At 37.3% G+C, this 25,852-nt stretch overlaps 1 long non-coding RNA gene across 1 annotated transcript in view; it reads right to left on the reverse strand.

The window, feature by feature from the left end:
• Positions 1–13,053, reverse strand: part of LOC140614431 (uncharacterized) — a 50,265-nt gene extending 37,212 nt beyond the window's left edge. Inside the window, exon 1 of the long non-coding RNA XR_012015293.1 lies at positions 12,914–13,053. This is a non-coding gene — a long non-coding RNA (uncharacterized lncRNA). The remainder of the gene's footprint in view (positions 1–12,913) is intronic.
• Between the last annotated feature and the right edge of the window lie 12,799 nt (positions 13,054–25,852).

Consider the following 25,852-nt stretch of genomic DNA (forward strand, 5'->3'; position numbering starts at 1 on the left):
ATAGCAGTGTGTGTGTGTGTGTGCGGTGTGCTCATGCATGTACACATGTGTTTGTCTGTCTGTTACCTCTATTTCTTCTGATTTTATTCTCGCCTTTTCTTTCCCTTCCCTTACTCTATTTTCTTTCTGTTACAGAGGTTTCCTTGAAAGTTGAGTGAGTTCATTATCCCTCAGTTCAGAACTTGTCTCACTATCCATAGTGAGAAAATTTGACTCTAGTCTTCTTTGTGGGTTGGAGAAAGGTAGTCATGTGTGATCAAGAAGGGAATCTAGAAGTCTGATGCTTTCGAGACTTTCATCAGATCTTCTTTTTTTTTTTTTTTTTCAGTTCAATCCTATATCTTGTCCTGAGGTACCTGATACCACCAGTTCTTTAGTCTTTCCAAGCATCCATAGTATAAATCAGCTTAGTTCTTGATTCTCCCACTAGCAGACTTCGATTTAAGATTACTGTAGTTTGATATGTTAATTACCACTCATCTATCAGCTTCCCAGAATTTACAAATTTTGTTAATGTTTTTAGTCTATCACAGTTTTCTCTTTTATTCTTTTTTTTCTCTGTGGTTTTTCTTAAAAATCTTTTTATTTATTTGGTGTCATTTTAGTAGGATTTCAGGGAGGACCAGACATAAATTAATATGTTTAATCTAACATGTTTCATGTAATTATATTCCAAATTTTAGGAAAATCATACCTACACCAGCTATTTAAAAGTTCCAAAGGGGGGCAGCCCCTGTGGCTCAGTGGTTTAGCGCCACCTTCAGCCCAGGGCCTGATCCTGGAGACCCGGGATCGAGTCCCATGTGGGGCTCTCTGCATGGGGCTTCCTTCTCCCTCTGCCTATGTCTCTGCGTGTCTCTCACCTCTCTCTCTGTCTCTCATAAATAAATAAATAAAACCTTTAAAAAATAAAAAAATAAAAATTCCAAAGGAAGCTCTGAAGCTGGAATGGACCTGAAGAGTTGCTCTAAATTAAAAAAGGAGGACTGGGCTTTTATATATGAGCATTGCCCAGTCAATGAATGCCAGATACCCTAGGGAGGTGACACATTCTTAAGCAAGGCAACTGAGGGCAATTCCAGGACAGGGCTTGGAGTTGAGGCCTGCTAACTCAGATAATGGGGACCTGGACAAGTACAGATATATCTGCTACATGTGTCTTTTAGCAAATTTAGTATATGAATTATCTGTACCAATAAGTAAACTTGAAAAAAATTAAAAGATCAAGTGATTTATTTAGCAAAGAAAACTAATGCTTCTTTTGAGACAGGCAGGGTTACAAATTCTTTAATTGTGGAGATGACATATAATACATCTCTTTATAGCATATTGCCTTCCACTTGGTTCATAGTTAATCCACACTTAATATTTATTTAATAGTTAAGTGACATTAGTAAATAGGTTTTAAGAATTAGCTTCTATTCAAAACTTATCCCTCATGTTGACATTATCTTTTATAAAAATAAAACACTTTTTCCTGAACAAAAAATTCAGTGTGTAGCAATCAATGAAAAGAAGATTGTAATAAATGGAAGAGTTTGATCCATGAGACACATCAAAATCGAAAGGCCACAAAATGTCACCATTGTCACAAGTAAGAGACAGAAGAGATATCTCTGTCTCTGATGCCTACAACCATACCAATTTATTTTTTTGACAAAAAATAATTTGGCTTATTTAGGGAAGTAGTCTAATGGCCAAGAATGTTGGGGATAATTTCAAGTCGATAAATGGATTATCTTCTCATCTTCAATAAAATCAAGGAATGGAAAGAGTCGGGATTAATGATGCTTAAAAAAAGTGATATTTAGAATGCAGGAATAGATTCCCAAGCCATTACTACATAGAGAAATAACACTGCAGAGAAGATCTCTCTGCTTTCAACTACCTGTTCTCTATTGGCCAGTTTACTACGTCTGGATAGTTGAGGAGCACAGATCCCCCTGGGCTTGTCCAGCTCATTTACATAGGCCAGTTGTCCCAGACTCAATGGTCACATGTTAAACTAGCAAATAGCTAGAAGAAAATGAATCCCTTTCAACACATATAGTTCAGAGTCATATTTTTCTCATGTTGATGGCTTGGAGAGAGCGCTGCTTCCCAATTTTGTACTCGATGCTTAATGTTATGCTGCATCAGTCAAATCACATTATATCAGGTTACAGAGCAGGTCAGCACAAATGGTCGTGTTCAAAGAAGTCTCTGTCTTCCTGCCAAGTCGTTTGGCACTGCTCAAGTTGTCATCAATTTGAATTACTTGTAGATCATTTCAGGAGATATTAAGATAATTATTGGCTGTTCTCATAAGAGTAGGAAGCCAGCAAAGCACTCACTGAACCTCTGCATTCATCTATAAATTGAGAAACACACTATATCTTAAAACAATATAATTCATGTCATGTTAATGTATGCACCATTTCAGTTTATATTCTATTATCCTACTCTTAAATTATATAATATATTTGGGTAATTTATCCAGTTGATATTAGAATGCATGCAGCCTTGTATTTAAGATACTTTCTCTTAGTGCTTTGCTGAATTTTCCCACAAAATAGGTATTAGAGGGTATACGGCACCTTAGTCAAGTTACATTCAAGAAACAATCGAAAATTGGGTTTCAAAATTTCTCTTTTTAAAAGAAATATGTGCACAACAACTACAGAAATACTCTCCATTTATAGTGAATTACATTCCAAAAGTCTGTTCAAACGTTGGTTGACTAAAATGACATTTCACACAGAAACAATACAATTATGGCTCCCATAATCTGGTTATGGTTCAATAATGTCTTAATAATGATGTCTTATTTAAAATGTTGATGCTGTGAAGAAAGCCACTCTATCCTAGAGGAAGCTTTAAGACCTCATATCCTGGCATGCAGAATGGAGAATAGCTCCTGGTAAAGGGGATTCATTTCCCTAAGTCAGTAACTTTTTCATGAAGAATGGAACTAGTTACTTCCTCTCTCAATGTCAACATTTATTCCACAGTTTCCTTCTCTACTCCTTTAAAGCTTATCTTTCTGTCTCTTTTCTTTGGATTACTTATTCCAATATATCAAAGAAAAGTAGTTAAAAGTGCAAAGTCAGACTGGACTAAAATAGACTCATTGCCACAAGACAATTCTCCATGGGTCTCTCACATTTATGCACATCCCTCCAGCTAAGTAAGGCACTGACAGCCTTTACTTGGGAATTTTTTTCAAAGCTTTTTGTATGGTGAACAACCTTGGAAAACAGAAATAATCCACATGTCTCCAAACAGAAAGCATATTAATTTGCTGTCCACTACAATAAAGATAACATCTCCATCCAGGGCAAATGTTGGACAAGTTTGCATGCAACCCATTAAAACCACCTGGCTCCACGTCCACATTACTTCCCAGGTTTGGGGGCAAGGGTAACCAACAGGACCATGATACCCATGCTGCCTGCTCTGACCTTTGTCTTTGACCCAGGTGTTGCATGTTTTTGCCAGCACCCATGAAAATGAGAGGCTAACATGTTACTTACAAGTAAGGTAAATCTCAGACCTGACACTCTGCCACTTACTAGGCATGTGACCTTGGAAATAAACCTCCAGTTTCACATGGAAAGAATGAAGTTAATGATAGTCTTTACCTCACAGGATTCTTAAATAAGAAATTGTACAAGAAATATTTAGGACAGTTTCTGGTACTGTAAATGCTCAAAAGTAAGTTAACTGTTATTGATTTGTGTGTGTGTGTGTGTGTGTGTTTAAAACATTTTTGGCTTAAAAAGTATTTTTGTTCCTCTTATATGTGTAATTCATCTTTTTGGGAGTACATATTTATCTTTTCCTTTGTTTTAACCATATGAATATTTGTATGGAAATGGAAGGTAAAAGCATTCAATAAAATACAATAGAACCTAAGATTTGTATACCTAAGCACCATCCAGAGATCTCCAGAGGCGAGAAAAGGAGCTTATTGCTTTTGCTCTCACAACTCACACAGCTTTGGGTTTAGCTCCAGATATGAATACAGAGAAAGTAGAGAAAGTGTTGTGCAATAAAGAAAAATCTCAAACAAATTAAATGAGTGCCCCCAGGCACTGACAGTCCCTCCATATTCCCCCAGGTGACCTAATGTTCAGCTGGTTGAAAACTACTGTGCTGGTAGAAAGGATTTCTTTCTCATCTTCGAAGATGGTGGTTCAATCTTGATTGGACATACCTGGAGAACTTTAAACAGTACATATGGATGCCTATGCCACATCCCAAAAGTTCCAATTTAATTAGGTTAAGTGACTTTGGCATCAGGATATTAGAAACGTCAGGTGATTTGAATCTATAGCCAATGTTTTAAGCAAAAGAAGCAGCCAGAAGCTAGACTTCTCTTTTTGAATATTTCAAGGAGGTATGGCAAGGGATGTAATAGAAGTATGAAAAATTGAAAGGATGAACCCATACTTTCTCATACTTCAGAGTTTTTAATGTCCAAAATTAAGTTGAAGACTTTCCAAATCATCACTCCAAGTCAACTAGCTTTGCTTTCAATGTGGTCAAAGTGGTGCTGCAATTCTTTCCCAACAGAAAAACTAAATTGTGGCACATTGTAAAATAAGCATTGTGTATTTCCATGTTGATGATTCAAACAATTTCTGTAGCCAAGTGTGCTATAAGCAGGCATTAGTCAGACGAATTGTGTAGACAAGTCTGTAGTTGATCCTCATGATTTGGGAAGGTTGTGTTTGTTCTGAATGAACGAGTCTTTGTTTTTTACATCAGCATGTTTCACTCATATGTTTTTAAAATGTAATACTATCCAGGGTAAGAAACTCAAAACAAGATTGTTATTGAATTATCTGCAAAATAAACAGTTTCATCTAAAACACTCGGTTTCAGACCACCCATAGACAAGACTTTACAGGGATCCTTCAAGTTAAACATGAATGTTTAAACCATAAAAATATGGCTTAACAAATGCTGTTTGAAAATGAGGAACTTGTGCAAGCAATGTAGAAAAAAGTATTATTTAAAAATTTGATTGGTGAGGGACATCTGGGTGGCTCAGTAGTTGAGTATCTCCCTGAAGGGATCCAGGGTGTGATCTCAGGATCCAGGATCAAGTCCCACATCGGGCTCCCTGCATGGAGCCTGCTTCTCCCTCTGCCTATGTCTCTGCCTCTCTCTATATATGTCTCTCATGAATAAATAAATAAATCTTAAAAAAGTTTTTGATTGGTGATCAACCTCATAATTCTTCTCCCCAAAATCAAATATATTGATCAAGACAAGTGAATCAATATTTCATTTTATTCCTTATTGGTAACATTAAAAATGAATTAACATTTGAACAGTTTATGTATATGCATATATATGTACACATATGTATGTGTACATGTGTATTGTTTAAAGTTCTCCAGACACTTTACCAACATCATTTCACTTTCATGCAGACAATAGCTCTATTTGGTGTTGTTATTACTGAGGCTCATGGAGCTTAAATTGCCTGGAGTAGTGTGGTGAAGGTAGGAGTGGACCTCATCAGTCTCACATAAAATTCTCACTCTTTCCCATAACATCACTTGGCATTAACAGTGAACTCAACACATAAAGGTACCTAATAATGGTGTTATGAACTGAATCGTGCCCCCCCCTTCACAGGTTGAAGCCCAAGTTCCAATGTGACTGTATTTGGAGACAGGGACCTTAAGGGGGTAATTAAAGTTAAAGTTAGTCATAAGGGTGGAGCCCAAATCTTATAGGACTTGTGTCATTTTAAGAAGAGACACCGGAGATCTCTCTGTCTCTCTGTCTCTCTCTCTCTCTCTTTGCTGCTGCTGCTCTGTGAATGGAAAGAGAAGAGGCTATATGAAGACACAATAAGAAGGTAGCCAACTACAAGCCAGAGGCCAATTCTACTGGTACCTTCATCTTGTACTACCAGCCTCCAGAAAGTAAATTTCTGTAATTTAAGCTACCCAGTCTATGATATATTGTTATGGTTATAAGAGCAGACTAATCAGAGGGAAATGGATCTCTGATTCACTTATAACCCAGCTATGTATGTCTAGAATCATGAACTGCTGAATAGTGAAGAAATCCCTGGACCAGGTGTTGGAAGATCTCATACCTTCTCCTACTAATCATATGAGCCCATATCATGTAAACTTGGACATACCAAAAACTCTTTGAGCCCCAGCTTACTTATTTGTAAATGGACATTCTGCTATCTGCTCAGCCTACCCTTCCAAATTATTATGAAGATAGAAGTACTAGGGGATCCCTGGGTGGCGCAGTGGTTTGGCGCCTGCCTTTGGCTCAGGGCGCGATCCTGGAGACCCGGGATCGAGTCCCACATCGGGCTCCCGGTGCATGGAGCCTGCTTCTCTCTCTGCCTGTGTCTCTGCCTCTCTCTCTCTCTCTCTCTCTCTCAATCTGTGTGTGACTATAGTAAATAAATAAAAAATTAAAAAAAAAAGATAGAAGTACTAATGCTTTATGAATTGTATGGAACAAAACAAGCATAAGGGCAAAGCATCAGTAAAATCTAAGTACATGTGCTATATACCCAGAAAATATCAACTTCCTTCAAACAAGCATGGAAAATATTTATAATACCAAGGTACTGACAAGAGTTACACTCAGAATAGATTTCAAATGGCCTGTTCTAACATATAAAATCTAAATTTCTCTGTCAAGTGCTTAATCTCTTAATAGAATGCAGGAGATCGCTTAGGAGTCTCCAGGTGAGCGGCAGTAGGTGTGCAGACTTACAACCCCTCCTTATGCATCACCAGCTTTTACATTCTCTTATTAGTCTTCCTTTCAAGGGATTTCTCTTCTACCTGCAGCATATTATAGGGTTTATTTCCTAAGTACCCAAGAATCAAAAGAGCTGCATTCTTATCCCAGAAAAACTACATTCTAACTATGGATACTGGCATGTTTAACCCCTGTGAACACAGCTTCTTTATCTAGAAAATGAACATGTTGGGCTATGTCTTGGGTTGCCAGAGAAAATACAAGAAGCCTAGTTAAATTTGAATTTCAGTTTAACGAAAAACAGTTTTTAAGATTTATTTATTTGAGAGAGAGAGACTGGCAGGGAGAGGCAGAGGGAGAAGGATAGAGAATCTTAAGCAGACTCCATGCTGAGCATGGAGTGCAACATGGAACTCAATCTCATGACCCTGAGATCATGACCTGAGCCAAAACCAAGAGTCGAATGTTCAACCAACTGAGCCACTCAGGTGCACCAAAAAAATTTTTTAGTAGTAGTATATTCTGTATTTTTATTTACTACATTTTACAACCCTGACTGAGTAACTTTTCAGGTCTTGCATTCCCAGAATGGTATTACTTCAGAAGATATAAACTAATAATAACAATAACAATAGCTGCTTTTATTTAAAGTTTACTCTGTACCAGGCACTATTCTCAGTGCTTTAACATATATAGTCTAAGTCAACTTTCAACAAAGCTGTGTATGGTGGTATGACATTAGAAACATAATCCACAAGGCTACCCTCATTACTGACACTAATTCAAAGCTCAGAGGTCCTCAAGACAACTCTTAGTTTCAATTATTTACTAGAGGGACTCACAGAACTTACTGAAAGCTATCATATTCACAGTTTACACTTTATTATAAGCTAAAGAATGCAAATTAAAATTAGTCAAGGGAAGATACACATAGAGCAGAGTCCAAGAGGGTTGCACACATTGAACTTCTAGTTGTCTTCTCTCTATGGAGTCATGGATGATATTAACTTCTCCTGGCAATAATGTCTGATGGTATCCACAGAGCTTTGTCAACCAGTAAAGCTTACTTGAGCTCTAATGCCTTTACTGGGGCTCTATCAACTGCCATATAGCTGACATTAGTCTTCAGTCCCTTTATAGATCAAGCTAGTATTGTAGGACTCAAAGTCACTACCATAAATCTCCTTTTAGACTTTTTGACATGGCTCAAAACCCCCAGGTAAACAAAGACACTTTTATTAGACAGCATTCCGAGGACCTAGAGATAACTTCAACTAGTCAAGGGCAAAGGCCAGACCTTTCTTTGGACAATTCTAGTCTAGAATTAGGAATTCTTACATATTTAGCTAAAATAACATCATTACTAAAACCCAATAGTTATCACATATATCATGCTACCAAGAGTAGAGAAAACTGAGGACCACAGCAGTTATGAGGAGGCCAGAGTCATATATCAAGTCAGTGGCTATGCCATCTTTTGTATATACTGGAGGGGTAGGGGAGAAGGAAGATAGGAGAGAGGGAGAGAAGGAGAGAGGAAGAGAAGAAGAGAGGGAGAGAGGGAGCAAGAGAGCCAGAGCCAGAGAAAGACTTTACTCCAGATAACAGAAGATTAACCAAAAGATAACAACAGGAAGCAATCAGCTGACACTCAGTCAAACATGAAGTAACTAAAAGATTAATAGCTTAGGGAAGATTTTCTGAAACCAACAGATTTTTTTTTTGCTATTGTTGTTTACACTTTACATTTTTCTTAGCAACACGTCAATAAAATGGTCTCTAAAAGGAGTATTTTGTTGTTTGGACTGAGTTTTTTATTTTATTACTTTGTTTTTATTGGAAGATATAGTAAAAGATAAGAGGAGTAGAATTTGAATTGTTGGAAGTTAGACAATACAAAGGCTTTTTTGTCCTTCTAGTTTTGAAATAGTCTCACAACAACATACTACCACCTTTGTAGTAGTTCAGCCACCAGTATACCAAGGAAACCAACTAATTAGGTTCAGACATCACCAATCACTCCATATGCTGGCCATAGGTCATGGGTTTGGAAAAACAAAGATACTGAAACATGTGAATGCCAATATTTTACAACTTATGAGTCCTAGTATTTATTGAGCATTATTATGGACTGAATATTTGTCTCTCCCTTCTTCTAAATCCACATGTTGAAATCCTAACCCCCAATGTGACGGTGTTAGGAGGTAGAGCCTTTGAGAGGTGATTATGTCATGACAGCAGAGTTTTCATTAATTGGATTTGTGTCGTCATAAAACAGACACCAGAGAATTCCCTTGCCACCTCTGCCATGAAGGACACATCAAGAATATGGCCCACTATGAACCAGAAAATAGGCTCTTACCAAATGCCAAATTTTTGGGCACTTCGACCTTAGACTTCTTAGCCTCCAGAAATGTGAGAAATAAGTTTGTTAATTTGTTGTTCAAGCCACCCAGTCTATGGCATTTTTCTTATAGTAGCCCGAACAGACTAATCAAGCATTTATTTTTAATGGGCCACCATTTTACAAACACCCTATAGAACTTAATATTCCCAAATCCCATTCTATAGATGAAAAAACTGACATCTAAAAAGGTTAAATAACTGCCCAATATTTCACAGCTAGTAATTGGCAAAGTTTGAATTTGTACCATTTCTGCAACTTCTGAACCCATAACACATAAAATTACCTCATTATATGGTGAAATAATAAGATATATTGGCTATTGATTAGACATTATTGATTGGATGGTTTGGCTTGGTTCATTTTGGTTTGTTTGGACTTAGTTTGGTTTTAAGCTGACAGTCCCAAAATAAAAATACTGGAATCAATATTTTGGTTTAAACCACTTTGTCTTGCCTCAAAGCAAGACATTTCAGCACATTTAACTTGTCAACCAAAATTCCACATATAACATTTCACATAATGAAGAAGCTAAAAGATTTAAACAAATAATAATAAGCACTTGTAAAGTACTTCTCATCTTCAAAGGGTTTACCAGTAGTCAGCCTATTAATTTTCTCAGACCTCTACATTTATTCTCACAGGTGACTGAGGAGTAAACTCCAGAATGAGGAAGATGGGCATGAGAGAGCTATGCTTTGTGGGAGCAACTATCCTCAGATCACAATATAGCTTTGTGCACCTGGCTATTTGCAAAGATTGTATAGCATGGAAATGCCACATTGATCTTCCTTCCTACATCAAGTCCAAGTGGACTCAGACTCATGAGGAGGGAGACAGTTGATTAATGCTGCACTTTTCCCACAGATGTTGGGGAGATCCAGTGCTCAGTAAGGTAATCATTCCAACATGTGGATATATAGGAGGATAAACTCCACTGAAACAAAAAGTATTACTGCAAGGCAGGAATTAACATTGAAATTAAATATGGAAACAGTTGTTTAAAGAATGGCTACATTAAAAACAATTCAAGTATGAAGTTATTTGGTGGAAGACCAAATCAGCATTTCTCTTTTGGTTATACTGACATATACCAATGCCTGGTGTTACTTGACTATACTGCTTCAGCATATTACAGGAAAAAAAAAAAAAAAAAAAAAAGAAGTGCTAAGAGTCAGCAACAGATCAAGGAAAATAACATGGAGATGAGGGCACATTATTAATTACACTGTGGTAACAATCGTGTAAACATGTTGATAAAAATCTAAGCCGAGTGTTGAATGAATCTGAAAGGCTTTCTTCTCCCAGTGTTAGCTTAGATAGCAGTTTACCTGCAATCCGAGGACAAAAAGAGTAGAATATTTCTACATCATCATCTGTGTGGGTCACATACCTGGGTCTCTAAATTGGGCAGTGGAGAATAAAATAAATAGCAACCAAAAGGAAAATATTGGGGAAAAAAAGGACATATTCAAGAGTCATCAACGACAGTTCATCTAACACCTGTGTTTGGAACTGTGGGTATTAACAAGCCGAGTTGCAGTGTATATCCAAACTCCAAAATTGACAAATCATAGACATGCCGGTTCTCACAGACGCATTAAGTTCACACCTAAAATCATCTCATGAGACTGTTCATCATTCCAAAGCCTACGAACCACACCAAAGAGTGACAAGACCAAGTTGCATGATAATATCAAGGTTCATTCCAAAGGTATTTCTTTGGCTTCTGAAGGAATCTAGGATATTTTGTTTCAATACAAATGAAGTCAGACTAGCACGTTATGAAACAAGTGCACTACATATGACTATTTTAAGCAAATGAGCCACTTACAATTTCTTTCCATCATTCCATATCAGCATCCACTCTAGTAATCAGCACAAAATTGGCCCAGATAATAATGATTATGGTGAGGTTTCATCAAATAAATAGCAATGGTTAAAATTCTATGCCAACTTGCTACTAATATTTGCATATGGGAAATAAGTAGATTTATTAGAGATTCAGGGTTGAGGGTAAGTGAACCTCTTCATTTGAGGGGCAGAAATCATATCAACCAAATTTGCCAGAGATTGCCCCCAGCTGCTACAGCAGCCCCACACCAATCCAGAAGAAAGTTTAGCTGGGTTTAGTTCCATCTGGACTCCGAGATTGAAGCCAATGAAGAGAATTAAACATCACTGTAGAATGGAGACCCCTAGAGTCTGATTGATTTACTTTGGAAATGGCTGATGGGTTTGGAAAAGGAAACTAAATTGACCATTTGTTTACTTCGTATCAGGACGTTTTGGAGAGAAATTTACTGTAATATGTGTCAACCCCTGTGTTCCCTAAGATTGTGCGTGTGTTGTTTTGCTTTGTTTTAAAATTCTGGTTTCACTACATATGTGGCATGAATCCTACTTAATCAGGAATGGCTTATAGGCTGCAGTAGTGGCTGACATTAAAGCTGTCACTTAGTAAAATAGTACTAAACTCCTGGGAGAGAATGTGGCATTGGAGGAAGCCAGAGCCTTAGCAGTGGGCAAGGGCAGCTGCCTTATTGAGAACAGAGATAGATCAGAGGGGCAGAGGAAAGGAACAGACTACAGATGTTTCAGTGGATCCCAGAAGCCTATATTCAAAATTACCCCAATGATAACAATGTGGAAGTTCCTTAAATTTTAAGAGTTAAATATACAAAAATCAGCAATTTAACTTTAATTTCATAAGTGACATAAAATGTTTTTTTTTTAAAACCCCAATATTATGTCCTAAACTTTAAAGTTTAATTTACACTAAAATTCTGTCCTACATGGCTACGGGGTATATTACTTTCAGAAATTATTTCTTTTGCTAGAATATTTTTGTTTCTTTGTACTCAGGTCACCCTTCCTCATTCCCAGCCCAATCTTTAGGTAATTACTATTAGCAGCCCAGAGTTAATTGTTTCACATCTTCCATTATAAATTCTGCTTATAAATATAAAACAGTAATTTATAGTAATGTAGAGAAAAATGATTGGAAAAATAACTAACATTTAAAATAATTTAGTTTTTCTTGCCATTAAAAAAAAATCAACTTTTTCTATTTTAAAAGCAATCGTGAATATAAAATAGAGAAAGAAAAAGAAAACTTTCACAATGGCTTATTCTAAGATGATTATGCTAATATTCTTGAAAATATCTTTCTTGAATTATTTCTCTTCATAGATTTAGGTTGTTTTCTATGGCTGATCTATCTATCTATCTATCTATCTATCTATCTATCTATCTATGTATCATCTATCTAGTTTTATTATATAGTTTTAAAGCCTTATTAAATTTACCCACAGCTTTCAATAAAATTAAGAATTGGTTTTAAAGACACTTATAAACATCTGCATAATATTCTACTAAATAATGCATTATGTATGTGGCAGGATGAGTCCACTCAGCACCAGTATCCATGTGCTTCACTTCAATCCCAAGAGTCCTTGCAGTTAGACCCACTATATTCTAGTCAGTGGAGCATAGATGAGAGTGGTGTTGGTCACAGCTAAACCTGTCCCCAGCCTCTTCCCCATAATTCCTTGTGTGCTGTCTTCTTTATTCCCTCACCTGGATACAGAAGAGCAAGTTGAAGACTCAAGAATCATAGAAGATGAAAAGAATCTGCATTGTTGAATCACTACACAAAAGGCCATTTACCCAATACCTGATGGGACTGTAACACGAGGAAGAATTAGGACTTTATTATATTATCTCATCCGGGTGGTTGGTTGTTACATCCTCAACCCTACTCTGACTAATGCAGCTTACCTTAAAACTTTACCTTCTAGACATATTGGTGATATGCTGTCATGGAGGTGTACTGCTCAGATCTCCTCCTGGAGGAAGTGCAGCAGTTAGTATAGTTAACTGACACCCCCAACTGACAGTTCCTTTGGCTCTGCCATAGTGTTCACACCAAGGACAGGTTCTCCAGGGCTGTTCCCAGCCAATGACAGACCACAGAGTGGGCTCTAGAGCCAGAATATTCCATTCAAAGCAGAAATCCCACAGCCTTTGTTCAAGGACCCTCATCATTATAGCCAAGACTTTCTAAGACTCTCCACTCCAGTCTGAGGCTCATTCTATCCAATCCTTTGTTCCTCCTCTCCTTTCACAGGTGTCAGAAAACTGTATCATAGTCTGAAAGCTCTTCCATCTCCTGCTTCCCATTATATTTCAAAGGAGTTTCATCCAATAAATTTCTGACATGCATAGTCTCATCTACATCTTTGTCCTGTAGGATCCAAGCTAATATAGGTTATTCCAAAACTTTTTCACTCCTATATATAAAATTGTGATGAAAATAGTTATGCATATTTTCTTGAATTTCAGACACGATTTTCAAAAGAGATTCTTTAGTAGGTAATATGAACATTTTTTAAAACTCTTGGCACATATTGCCAAGTAGTGTCCTAAATTGTTATATTTTACTCTGATACAAATAACAGAAGTATTTGTATCATCACATCCTCAACAGAACTAAATATTACAGTTAAAATTTTTTAATAATTGAAAGGGCAAAAATCATCATTCATAGTTTTCTTATCATGCACTTCTTCAAACCCAGCAAACTTGAACATAATTCTAGATATTTATATATTAATTGCATTTATTCTTTTGTGAGAATTCTACTTGCATCTATTGCTCATTAACTCTTACAGATCCAGTTATTTTTATAGTTTTAACATTTATTTTTACTCACTAAAATCTCTAGTCTTTCTTTAATTTCCTTTAGAAAAAAATTAAAATGAATTTTAAAGATATAGTAACTAAACAGAAAATGTGTCTTTATACATACATCAATGTTACATGTGGCTAATGATAAAATATGAGCTGTTTTTAAATAACACCCTTCCAAAGTGATATAAGCTCCTCTTTTACCAGAATGTCAACATCTATTTTTTGGCAAATTTTAAATGTTAACGATGAAATATGTTGTAGAATTACCTATCATGGAAAAACAGAACCTGTGCTAAAGATACTTAAGAAAATAAATGTTTTAAATAAATTTTGTTTTCCTTTTCCAAATATAGCACTGTTGACTGTTCTTTACCTATTTCTCTAAGGCAATGAACTCAGTTGTGATTATTCTTCACCTGTATCTTTAGTTGAAGAGACCGTAAGGGAAAAAATCACAAGGAAAAAGGCTTATAGTTTTATACAAAATCTTTGTTAGACCATTGAAGTAACACATGCTTGCATGCACACACACATATACTTTTAAGTCCTAATGTTGATATACAAACATATAGAAAATAATGTTACAAACATCTTTGTACTCACCACAAGTTTAAGAAACAGACACTGCAGGGTACCTGGGTGGCTCAGCAGTTAAGCATCTGCCTTTGGTTCAGGTCATGATCCTGGAGTCCTGGAATCGAGTCCCACATCAGGCTCCCCGTGGGGAGCCTGCTTATCCCTCTGCCTATGTCTCTGCCTCCCTCTCTGTGTCTCTCTTGAATAAATAAATAAAATCTTAAAAAAAAAATGAAAAGGACACTGTAGATCATATCAAGGCCTCAGATAATTTCTACATCTTTCCTGTCCACTCCCCCAGATATCTATTTGGAATTTAATATTTATCATTATTGTGCTTGTCTTTACTCTTTCGTGACATATGTCACACATCAGTAAAAAAAATATTTGCACTATTTAAATTTTATGTAAATTGTATCAAATCCTACATATCCTTCTGTAATTTATTTCTTTGCTCAAAGTTTTACTTTTGAAATTTATTTATCTTGGCAGGTATGGCTTTGGCTCATTTAGTTCTCAGTAGAAACTTACTACTCCAGGGGTGTCTGTGGATCATCAGCATTGTGTCCCCCAGGAGTCTGTTGGAGATTCAGAATCTTAGGATCCACCCGAGATCTACAGAATCAGAATCTGTATTTTAACAAAATCTCTGTGTGGTTTAGATGTACTCTAAAGTTTGAGAAATACTGGCATTCTATTCTATTATGTTAAAACTTTACAATTTATCCATTTTCTGCTAATGGATATATAGGTTTTTCCTATGTTTTTAATATGCTGATTTGACATTTTGCTTGTTTTAATGTTTTTAAGACAACTTTCCCATCCACAAAACAGTAAAAGTTTCATGAATGGTCCCCATTTAGACATGTAAATCACTTACTGAAGGAGTAGTTTTTTATCTATGGATAAAAATGGATTAGTAACGTATATAATCTTGCAACTGTTGACCAACATCAACAAAATGCTCAATATCATAGTTTTTTATGGCTTACTCACCCTCACACCCATTATATTAGAACCTAAATCCGCAAAGATATGTCTACCATGTGGATGGTAAGGATGCTCCCTGACAAGGCCTACAAAACCCTTTCAAAAGTCTGTGGCTCCACCACCCTCAGCATTAAGCACCAACAAGGATGAATTTACTGAGCCTAGTGGCCATCCACCTATAGGCAGACATTCACATCAAGGTCCTGTCACTTGCAGGATGCTGTGTCTCAGCCTTCCTTCATCAGATCACTTGCAACCCTTTTATTTCCCTTCTCAGTGCTTGAGGCATCAAACTCTAGGGTAGGGCGATTCCCCACTGAGCAAAGTATATCTTGCTCTTTGGGTCAACTCTTGCGTGCCTGAAACTCTGTTTTTCATGTAAGTCTGTTAATTCTCCTTTGGAGACAAAGGAGAGCTCAGATCTTGAGAAGAATCCCAAATTAAGTCATCTTGTTTCTTTAGGGAGAACATACAAGATAGAAAAATAATGCGAGGTACCAATTCATTTCTCCTAGCTTACTCTATTACAAGCTTAACATTTGCTAAAGTTAAAGGATCTAATTCAGGGAGAGCCAACCAAGTTCTCTTCAGGACCGACTGCCCTTAGCACTGAGTCACTATTATTTTGGTTTAAACCCATCTTCTCCACCTCAATACCTTCCCTTTTGTAAATTAGGAATTTGGCTGAAAAGAGTTTAAATGGATTAACCAGTGTCCCCAGCCTGCTCTGGAAAAGATGGAGTCCAGAGTTCTTCTGGAAAACATCACTTCAGAAATGGCCTCATTCTTTTCATGTAGCATAAAGTCCAAAAGGACTCCTCTTTCCTAGAACTATATGGGAGTTCACTCAAAATGCTTCTTCACCAATGAAGTTACAATCACACAACCAGCCCCTATTATCAAGGAATTACAAAGCAAATTTTTAAAAATGGAGCATTTGATGCCTAAGCAAAGTAGAAATGGATCAGAGGAATTGTTAAAATTGACAGGTTGTGTGAAGGCAAAATCCCATTAGTCAACAATAATTAAATACTTGTTAATGTGGAGAAGCTAGTTGATGGCAGAGCTAACAAAATTCTCAGCCTTGCTGCCCAGGCAACTAAGTCACTAAACATGTTCACCGCCTACGAGGTGCCAAGTACTCTATGCTTTATCGCACTCACTCTATAAAGTCATCCTATAGGGCAGTACAACAATCATCATATTACATATAAGGAAGATAAAAAAGGATTTATATACTTGATAAGAAACATAATTGGGTTTGCTTTAAGGGAGATTTCTGGTTGCAGGTCCAGCTCTCTTTCCTGTATACCTCACTAAATACTCAATAAAAATACCAGGCAGTTATCAGCCCAAAGTCAAATTAACAGTAATCATCCAGATCACTTCATCTTTGACCCTTTACTGCTCTGTTTGACTCAATCCACCTGAAAAGAAGCTAGGAGACACGCTCTGGAAAATACCTGCTCCTACCCCGACACAAATTCTGAAGTATTTCTTCTGATCAGACAGGCACCATTTTTCTCATCAGATATTCACAGGACACTTTCATCTCTGGCCACAGCTGGGACAACAGAGAACTCAAGATTCCAGACTTGCACTTTGTTCTATTGTGTTATAACAAAGAATTTCTCTATCCCTCTCTCTTTCTTCTCAATCTCTCTCTCTTCATTCTTTTATAGAGATACCCAAATACAGCTATTATTATTCTTCACACAGGCCTTATATCGAAATTGCTAATCATTTTTACCGAGATCTTTGTCCCTGCTCCCAGTCACCATAGTACTTAGGCACAAGTCAAATGAGGGCTTTGACATATCTAAGGGACCAGCCGTCACTTAAAGTTATTTCCCCTATAGTCTCACCTGTATAATAAATAGGTAATATGTAATAGTCAGGCTTCTTGAATCTAGATTCTTCTTTTATCAAGGATCCCCATATTAAGAGGCTTCTGGACATCCCACACCACCAGTGTTTGGCAGATATGATCCAGTCCCATTTGAGGCCAGCCCCAGGAGAGCCTCACAAGGATAACAGAGACAATATTTATTGGGTTCCTGCCCTGAGTAAGCCCTGGGTCAAGTGTTGTATTTATATTAGTTATTCTTTTCATAAACTTGAAGTAAGTATTACGTACCTTCATTTTTTATAAGGAAACTGAGACTTGGAAACTTTAAACTGCCTGAGCTTGTACAGATCATAAGTAAATCACTATTATTTTACCTCAAATCTTCCTATCTCTGAAACCTAGTCTATGAGTTATGTCTCCTCAAAATTCTTATGTTGAAGCCCCAATCCTCAATAAGACTGAATCTGGAAATGGAGTCTTCAGGAGTTAAGTAAGGTTAAATGAAGTCATAAGGATGGGACCCTAATACAATAGGACTATGGGTTTTTGAGAAAAGGAAGAGATTTCTCTCTTCTCTTCTTTCTGTCTTTTTCTTTCTCACCTTCTCCTCCTCTTCCTCTCTTGTGTAAGGATACAGCAAGAGAAGACCAACTGCAAGCCAAGAAGAAAGGTCTCACCAGGAACCAAATCAACCCAGACTTTGATCTTGGACTTTCCAGCTTTCTGAAATGTGAAAAATAAATGTCTGTTGTTAATTCACCTGGTCTGTGCATTTTGTCAGAGTAGCCTCAGATGACTAAGACACTCATTCTCTTACTTCTATGTCTATGTCTGTATAATGTGTGTATGCATGTGTCTCTGAAGTAGCTTCCAGGCCTTTCTATTCTCTCCGCACAAACACTCACTTACCTTATGTGCCCAGTGCTGTGTGTGGGAAATATAATGATAAGGAAAAAAAGACATGGCCCCTACCATCATGGAGCATACAGTCCAGTGGAAGAAGTAAATAGGAATCAAATTACCATACACTATATATCATAAGATTATTAATATCAGACTCTTTGGCCCCCGAGTCCATCAGGCATATCTCTATGACTCTAAAGGCAATTTGTAAATTCAAGAGTTATTTTTCTAAGAGACTTCTTATTCCCTAGGTTAACTAAAAGATACATAAAAGTTTCATTAAAGAGGGACATGATTCACCCAACCCTACCACTCAGATTCATCCAAGTTCAGTTAGGGTAAATCTAGATGCTGCGATGTAGCAATTAGTCTTAAAATAAAAATTACTCTGGGAGAGGTAGTACATGACTGCACTGGTACACTGAGGTATAAATCTAAAAGCAGACATTCCTGAGAAAAATTTTGCCAACAGAGTACGTGCAACTATTTCCTATAGTATCACTTTGCCTTAGGCCTGTCCTGAAGGAGAACTATGACTTCAGAAACTCAATACAAGTTTAAAGTCTTACTAAGGTAATTGTATCGCCATTTTATAAGTCTTGTGTACATTTCAGATAGTTTTAACTGCCTTGGGAAAAAATATTAGAAATGAAGGTTGGAACATTTCCTTTGAAGGAAAACACTCATACTATTAGACTGTTTGGAGAAAGGTTACTTATGGCAGAATGATTAGGAGAATTTTAAGATAATTGCTGCTCAGTGCTCCAGTTTAGAATTTGAGGTTGGAGTTTGAAAGGGCAGAGTTGGCAGAAACTTTATGACATCTTAAATAAATTAGAAGAGAACACTTCCACCATATTGAAAAGAGCATTATTTTTCAGAACCAGAGAAAGTCTCTCTCAAGAGCACATTACGCCTTTAACTGCTATAGGGTCAGTGAGTAACCTCATCTCCAAGATGCCTGCAATGGAGGGAAATGGTTGCTGGTATAGGGCCCTAGGATCTTTAAGAAAAACAAGTAGAATTTTTTTTTTAAGAAAATTTGATTGGGTAGGTCATAGAGGCTTGGTTGCATTATATATATATATAATTATATATTATCCCATATAATAAAGGGCCTATGGATTGGTCAGGGTGATCCTTCTACAAGCTATATAATTCTGTTTCCCTTGGGAGTTCGGAGATGAAATTGGAAAGGAAGTGGCTCAGAACTCTGCCCCTATCTTTTTCTGACTTGTGATAGCAGAACACCCAGAGATTTGATGGAGAAAAATCTTGTGGCTTCCTTGTACTTGGAGAGGAAATGATGTCATGCCAGAAACAATGCTTACTCTCACAGTGAGTCACCTTATGCTGGACAGTCCTTGAGGACATAGACCCATGTTTAATAGCACATCAGCTGACAGGCTTCAGTAGGGAATAAAGATGCTGCCAGTGAGCAGAGAGCTCATTAAAATAGCTCAATCTACACATCCAATCATGCCACTCTCCTGCTCAAATTTCTTCAATGGCCTCCTGATGCCCACAGAATAAAACATAAACTCCTCAGTATGGCATATTTCTATCTAAGTGCCTTTTATCTACCTTAGCTCTTTCCCATACCTGGTGATTGAGGATGCCACCATACTCTCCACCATACTGTCCTGTCCTCTGGGTATTGTTCTCACATTTCTTCCCTCCTACCCTGCCCCCAACTTTGGAGCGCTTTTTTTATCCTTTGGGGCTTGACTCCAGTATAATGTTGTCTTCTCTGAGAATATTCTTGTTCTAGCAGGCAAGAATACAAAAATCACAGCACTCCCCATGCCTCCCTTATAGCTCTTCTTATCTCTTTGTATGGTCATCCTTTGCCTTGTTATGAGACTATAAGGTCCCTGAAAACACGGCCCATCCTGTAGTCTTTCTAACTTACTAGTTGGGTGACTTTGGGCAAACTACTTTGTATCTCAGTTTCCTTGCTGGAAGGTGAATATTTATGCCCTATTTCCTTGTACTTTGAAAAAAAAGTAGATAATTGTACGACTTGCTGATGCTGAGTGTAAAGAAGTTGTACATAAAATTCACAACAGAAAAAAGAAAAAATTCACAACAGAGGAGGTATAACTGAGAAGTCAGAACTCAAAAACTAAAGTGTATCCAGAAAACTAATTCCCTGAGATCTCTGGAGATATTGGGAAGGACCACAGGGTTGGGGTTCAAGGAAACCTGATTAAATCTTGAGGAGTAAAGTTGTCCCAAGAGACTGAAAGACTTAAGGTTATCTATCCCAAAAATAGCTATATACACCTGTATTCCCTAATACTATATTATTGGTTTTGTCCTGATAGTTTCTATCTTCAATCTTTGCCCCAGGAGTTAGTTCTAACTTCTCTAAAGCCTTCTATCAGATTATGTTACACACAAAAAAAGACATTGGTAAGGCTTTCATAAAGCTCGTCTGGGTACTGGGTAAATGCACATGACTCAGCACTAATTAATTCAGAAGGCAATCTCTTCAGAGTGTACCTCAAGACTGTAGCCTAGAAATACTCCAGACTAGGAACAGTGAACCTGTAACATCTCTAAATCTTGATCTAGTGATCTTTATACGATAAGTATAACCATTTTGAGATGGTTACCCTGGTGTTTTTAAATTCATGAGGTTGACTCCATTTTAGCACTGATAGCATCCTAAGAAGGATTATCGTCACTTTCATCTATAGTGTCTGAAACATCCTTAGGTTAGTCAGCCAGTCAAAATACAGACCCTTGATATCTCTGGATGAGAAAGATACTGCTACTGTGACTGTTCCTCCAGCCTCATAAAAATAGCATCATAATTGAGGAAGAGCTCATTGTCACCTTTATATTGGCCCTCCATGACCTAAACTATAATGGCAAAACTTCCTTAACCTCCACAAAAATGCAAACCATTTTGGGATGGAATCTAAGAAAAAAAGTTTTCCTCCTGAAACAGTCTTTTAAAATCAGTAATGATTCTTGACTCTTTTCTTGGTCACCTTGGAAATTTGGTGTTTTCTCCAGGTTTGAATATCACTATCTTTTCCAGATCGTGAGGCATTGTTTCTTGCTAATGTTTTCAGGTAAACAATATCTGAAAATATTATGTATGTATGGTTAACATCTTCTAAAATAATATTTTGCTAGAAATAGAAATATGGTTTCATGTGTGGATAGTTCACATTGAATGCTTATGACAGTGTGAATCTTGAAGCATGAAGGCAGGTGAGGTCAAAATCTATCACCTGGGAAAAGTGGCAGAGAGGTGGGAGGCTTCAAAGAGGAGAGTTTACTTTCATGAGTCCAGCATGGTCTTAGATTAGTATCTTTAGCTTGCTAGGTTCAAACTTCAATTGCCAGCACGCTGAAAGCACCCTCCTATCTAGAGGGGAAATCCACATGAGCTAAACACACACTATTATCAAATAAGACAGAGTATTGTTTCTTTCTTACATATAATAATTCCAGAGGTGAGAACGAGGGCTGTTGTAGTGGTTGCGCTATCATCATAGACCTAAACTCCATCTCTACTCCACTATTCTTACAATTGACTTCCACCATCAGGGTTGCCTCATTATGCAAGATGGTCACTGGAGCTCCAATAATTATGTCCACATTACAGAAAAAAATAAGGAAGAAGAGGTAGAGAGAGAGGGAAAAAAATGACGTGGTAGTTTTTGGTCTGTTCTTTAAGGAACGTTCTGGAAGATTCACCCAACATCATTACCTACATGTCCTGAATAATTGAAAAGGTAGCCTGGATATTTAATATTTTATTAATTCCCCTTGGAATAAAATTGGGGTTCTATTAGTAAGGTAGAAGTGGAGAATGGAGATTATTTGGTAACTAGCATATCTTCCACAAATGTATGAATCAGAATATTAAGTTACTAATTTACACCAAGAATTATTACTGCATTATATTTAGGAGTAGGCAAAATTGGGATGGAAAGTCAGATCAAGCCATTAAATAGGACTTGGCTGCAGGTATGTGGAAAGAAGTTGCCAAGAACTGATCCCAATCTAAGCAGGTGGCCACAAAAGAACAAGGGAGAACAGAAGTCAAATAAAAGAGGACAAATGAGGAAACGAATGTCAGTGCAACAGAATAGCAAGGAAGCAGACACAAGAAAGGCAAACCAGATCAAAACTCAAAAAAATGTGTAAAAGAAATACATTTGCAGAACTAAAAATAATTCTGCTATAATAAGGTGTCTCAATCTCAGTGTTATTGACATTTCAGACTGAATAATTCTTCATTGTAGGGAGTTATCTTGTATTGCAACATCCTTAGCCTCTACCCACTAGATGCCAGTCATGACAATCAAAAATGTTTCCGGATATTGCCCAATGTCTTCTGACCTGGGAACCCTGTTGAATACCATTGTACTGGAAGCTTTGCAGGTTTTGTAGTTCCAACTCTGAAAATGCTTTAAAGGCATCAAGTTACTGCTATTTCATAGATCTTCTCTGAGAAGATATGACTCTCAAAAGCACCGATTGTGGCATCAGGGAGTTGGAAGTGACCTAAGAGAAGTGTCACTAGGGAAGGAGTCATAAAGTGGTGTGGCTGCATGCTCTGGAATTCTAGGTAGCTGGTGGAAGCAAAGATCTAGATGGATGTACAGCCACATGGGTTTAGCTTTAAAACATGATGTTGTTTGTTTGTTTGTTTTTCATAATTAAGGGAGAATCTATCAAGTAAGTGTATAGAAGTTTAAAATACAGATACATACAGATTTTACAAGAATATAGATTTCTAAAGTACAGGTATCAACCATATTAGAAGGGATGCTTATGTAGGGATAGGGACTGGGATTGGGAATAATAGAAAACAAAATTAAATTAAGGATGAAGCCTTGTATAGTACAGTGAGTTAGTATGCCATGAACGAAAGAGTATAACTAAATTGACTCTCAGTAGTTGCTGTTCAATAAGAAAAAAAAAAAAAGGAAGAAAAAATGACACTATCTGAAATTCACATTTTCACTAGATGGTTGACATATTGTCATGGCAAAGGTCCTCCTGGCACCAGGCAAGCTCATTATTTGTAGATAAGTTATGCAGCATCATGCTGATACCTTCCTAATTATGATACAGCTCCCAGGCTCTCAGTCATGTGAATAATCAAGACTCATGACAGAATGTGAGCTAAACTTCTACAGTACTAACTGAGCTCCATTTTGATTATTTTAATAATCAAGCTATTTTATCATCATTCTTTATGTAGACTCTGTATTCTCCTTCCCTGAACTGGACACAGAGCATTGGCGTATCACTTTTTGCCCTGATGAGTAATATTTTGCATGGAACTTGTTTTCAAACAATGGGAAGCATCTATGACTCAAACTGTTGACCAGCATTAGCCCCTCTAAAGTTAGTAGGTGGTCATAGAGATGATGTTTCAGCCGTGGATGGCTCAGGTGGTGAAGCCATTTCTCTACTCTAGAGTGATGCTGTCCTGACCCCTTCTTGAGCTGTTCATTACAATTGGCCAAAGTGATTGAGTCAGGAGGCATTGTTCAATGGCTTTATCATAAACTCAATATGCAAGAGAAGCCAATGAGGAAAATCTCCAAAAATGTTAGTGCTAACCTAGAGGTACAATTTTATAAGACTGACATAAACTCCCACAGCTGGCTCTTATGAACCTATGGCAGTTTAAACCTCTGAATGGTAGCTGGCTGTAGCAGACATCAAGATGCACCACTTAAGTTTCTTTAGGAAAGGACTCACTGCTTATCTGCAAGGACTATGATTAGTAGATATCCACCAGCTTATATCTCCTTAGGATTCCCTTTAAGAATTACCCCCAAGGTCTCACTATAGCCCAGAAAAACTTCAGTGATCAATAGAGCAAGGCAGCTGTTTAAGGGCCAAGCCATTCCTGCCCAGTGTGAGACTCCTCCAATAGACAACCTGAGCTGGAAAGTCCCCCACCATTGCATTAGCAGAGTTTTCTCAGTCCTACATAGTTATCTGGCTCCTCCTACCTGCCCAACCCTATTTCCTCCCCTTTTATTTCTACAAGTATTTTCCCCCCAAAATGCTTTAAATCTTCTAACTCCATCTAAGATCTACTTCCTGTGACACTTGTGGTCCTGCTGAAAAATTATCACTGATGCATTTCATATTCCTAGAGAACTTAGTTGGACTCAAGGGGAGATGAAAGTCTTCAAAACCCTAAAATCATATTAAAATATGTGTGTGCATATGTGAATTTTTTGAAAGGGGTCTTAGCTCTCAAAAAGATTCTTAAAGACATCTGTCCCATGGAATGATGATTGCCAACCTTCCCAATATCCATTCTTCCCTTCATTTTTGAAGACCAGAAATGGTCATTTCTGAGACCAGAAATGTCTTCCCAATATCCATTCTTCCCTTCATTTTTGAAGACCAGAAATGGTCATTTCTGAGACCAGAAATGTCAAAATAAAGACTGTATTATTCAGCTTCCCTTGCAGCAAGGCATAAAGAGGTGGCCATGTTACCAAATAAGAAGGTAGTATCTCCATCCTCCTTCTATCCAAATGATGGGCTGAAGCTTCACCAGACATCCTGGTATGTGAGGTGGAAGTCAAATGTTGAAGATAACAGGAAAATACATTAGAAGTCTACAGCCTTGGCAATCACGAAGGTGACATTCTAGTTACAGACTGCCCAGTTTTGCAGGAAGTAGAAATAAACTACCACTTAGTTTAAACCATAGAAGTTTGGGATTTTTCTGTCACTTCTAGCTAAATCTAATCCTAGCCAACCCAAGGTCCATGCCCTCCCCCCAAAATTAGAAACTATACAACAGTTCCTCAAATCGTCTAATTTGTAAACTTCTTGAGGTCAGAACCATCTCTTATTCATACTGTACAACAGTGTACCCAGCATCTAGTTGAAATTCAGTATGTATTTTGATCTTGAAAAATGTATGGTAAACGTCTAAGCCCCACATATTGTTGGGAGCTACACGTTTCAGCTCAAGACTTTCCATTTAATTTGTTTCTAAATTCAATGAAAGCCTCTCAAGCTATAAATCCCAGGAGGTGGGCTTTTGTCATCAAACTGTTGAATATGTCCCAAGATATCTATTTTAACCTCAGAATCTGATCTGGTTCCAATATTATTTCAGGGTTGATTTAAACTGTATACAATTATCCCGCTTTTTAAAATGGAATTGCCTTTTTATAATGGAAAAGATGCTCCCTTTATTGAATCTCTGTGAAATAACTAAGCAGATGACAAGCAGTTTGTCCCAAGATAGGGCTTCGGCTGGGAAATTACCATACATTAGTGAAGGACCCCTTTCTCTACACTGGCCAAATCACAGCAGCCCAGGAACTCAAAAGAGCTAAAATAAGAATACTGAAAGTTGATGTTTTATGACAATCACAGCCAAGAACAATTCAAAGTTGTTTTTTTTTTTTTTTCAACTTTCAGTATTCAGCCATAACTTACTTTCAATCTATTTCCCACTATCCCACTAACTATCAGTTCTGGGTTACATTTGAGGTATAAAATGCCCCCAGTTTTCTACTAGTAAATTCCATGTATCATTAAGATAAAACAAGCTCAGTTTGAACCAAGTGTCTCTGGCCAGTTTTGTATCTGACAGAGAAAATCTGAAATTTGAGTAAAGCAATCATTTCCCTCAAAGGCTTTGGAAATGAGTGCTTTTCCTTTTATGGCAAGTAGCTTCAGTCACTCCTCTGTTCTCT

The sequence above is a fragment of the Canis lupus genome, chromosome 22 (assembly GCF_048164855.1).
Source record: "Canis lupus baileyi chromosome 22, mCanLup2.hap1, whole genome shotgun sequence".
Taxonomy (NCBI): Eukaryota; Metazoa; Chordata; class Mammalia; order Carnivora; family Canidae; genus Canis; species Canis lupus.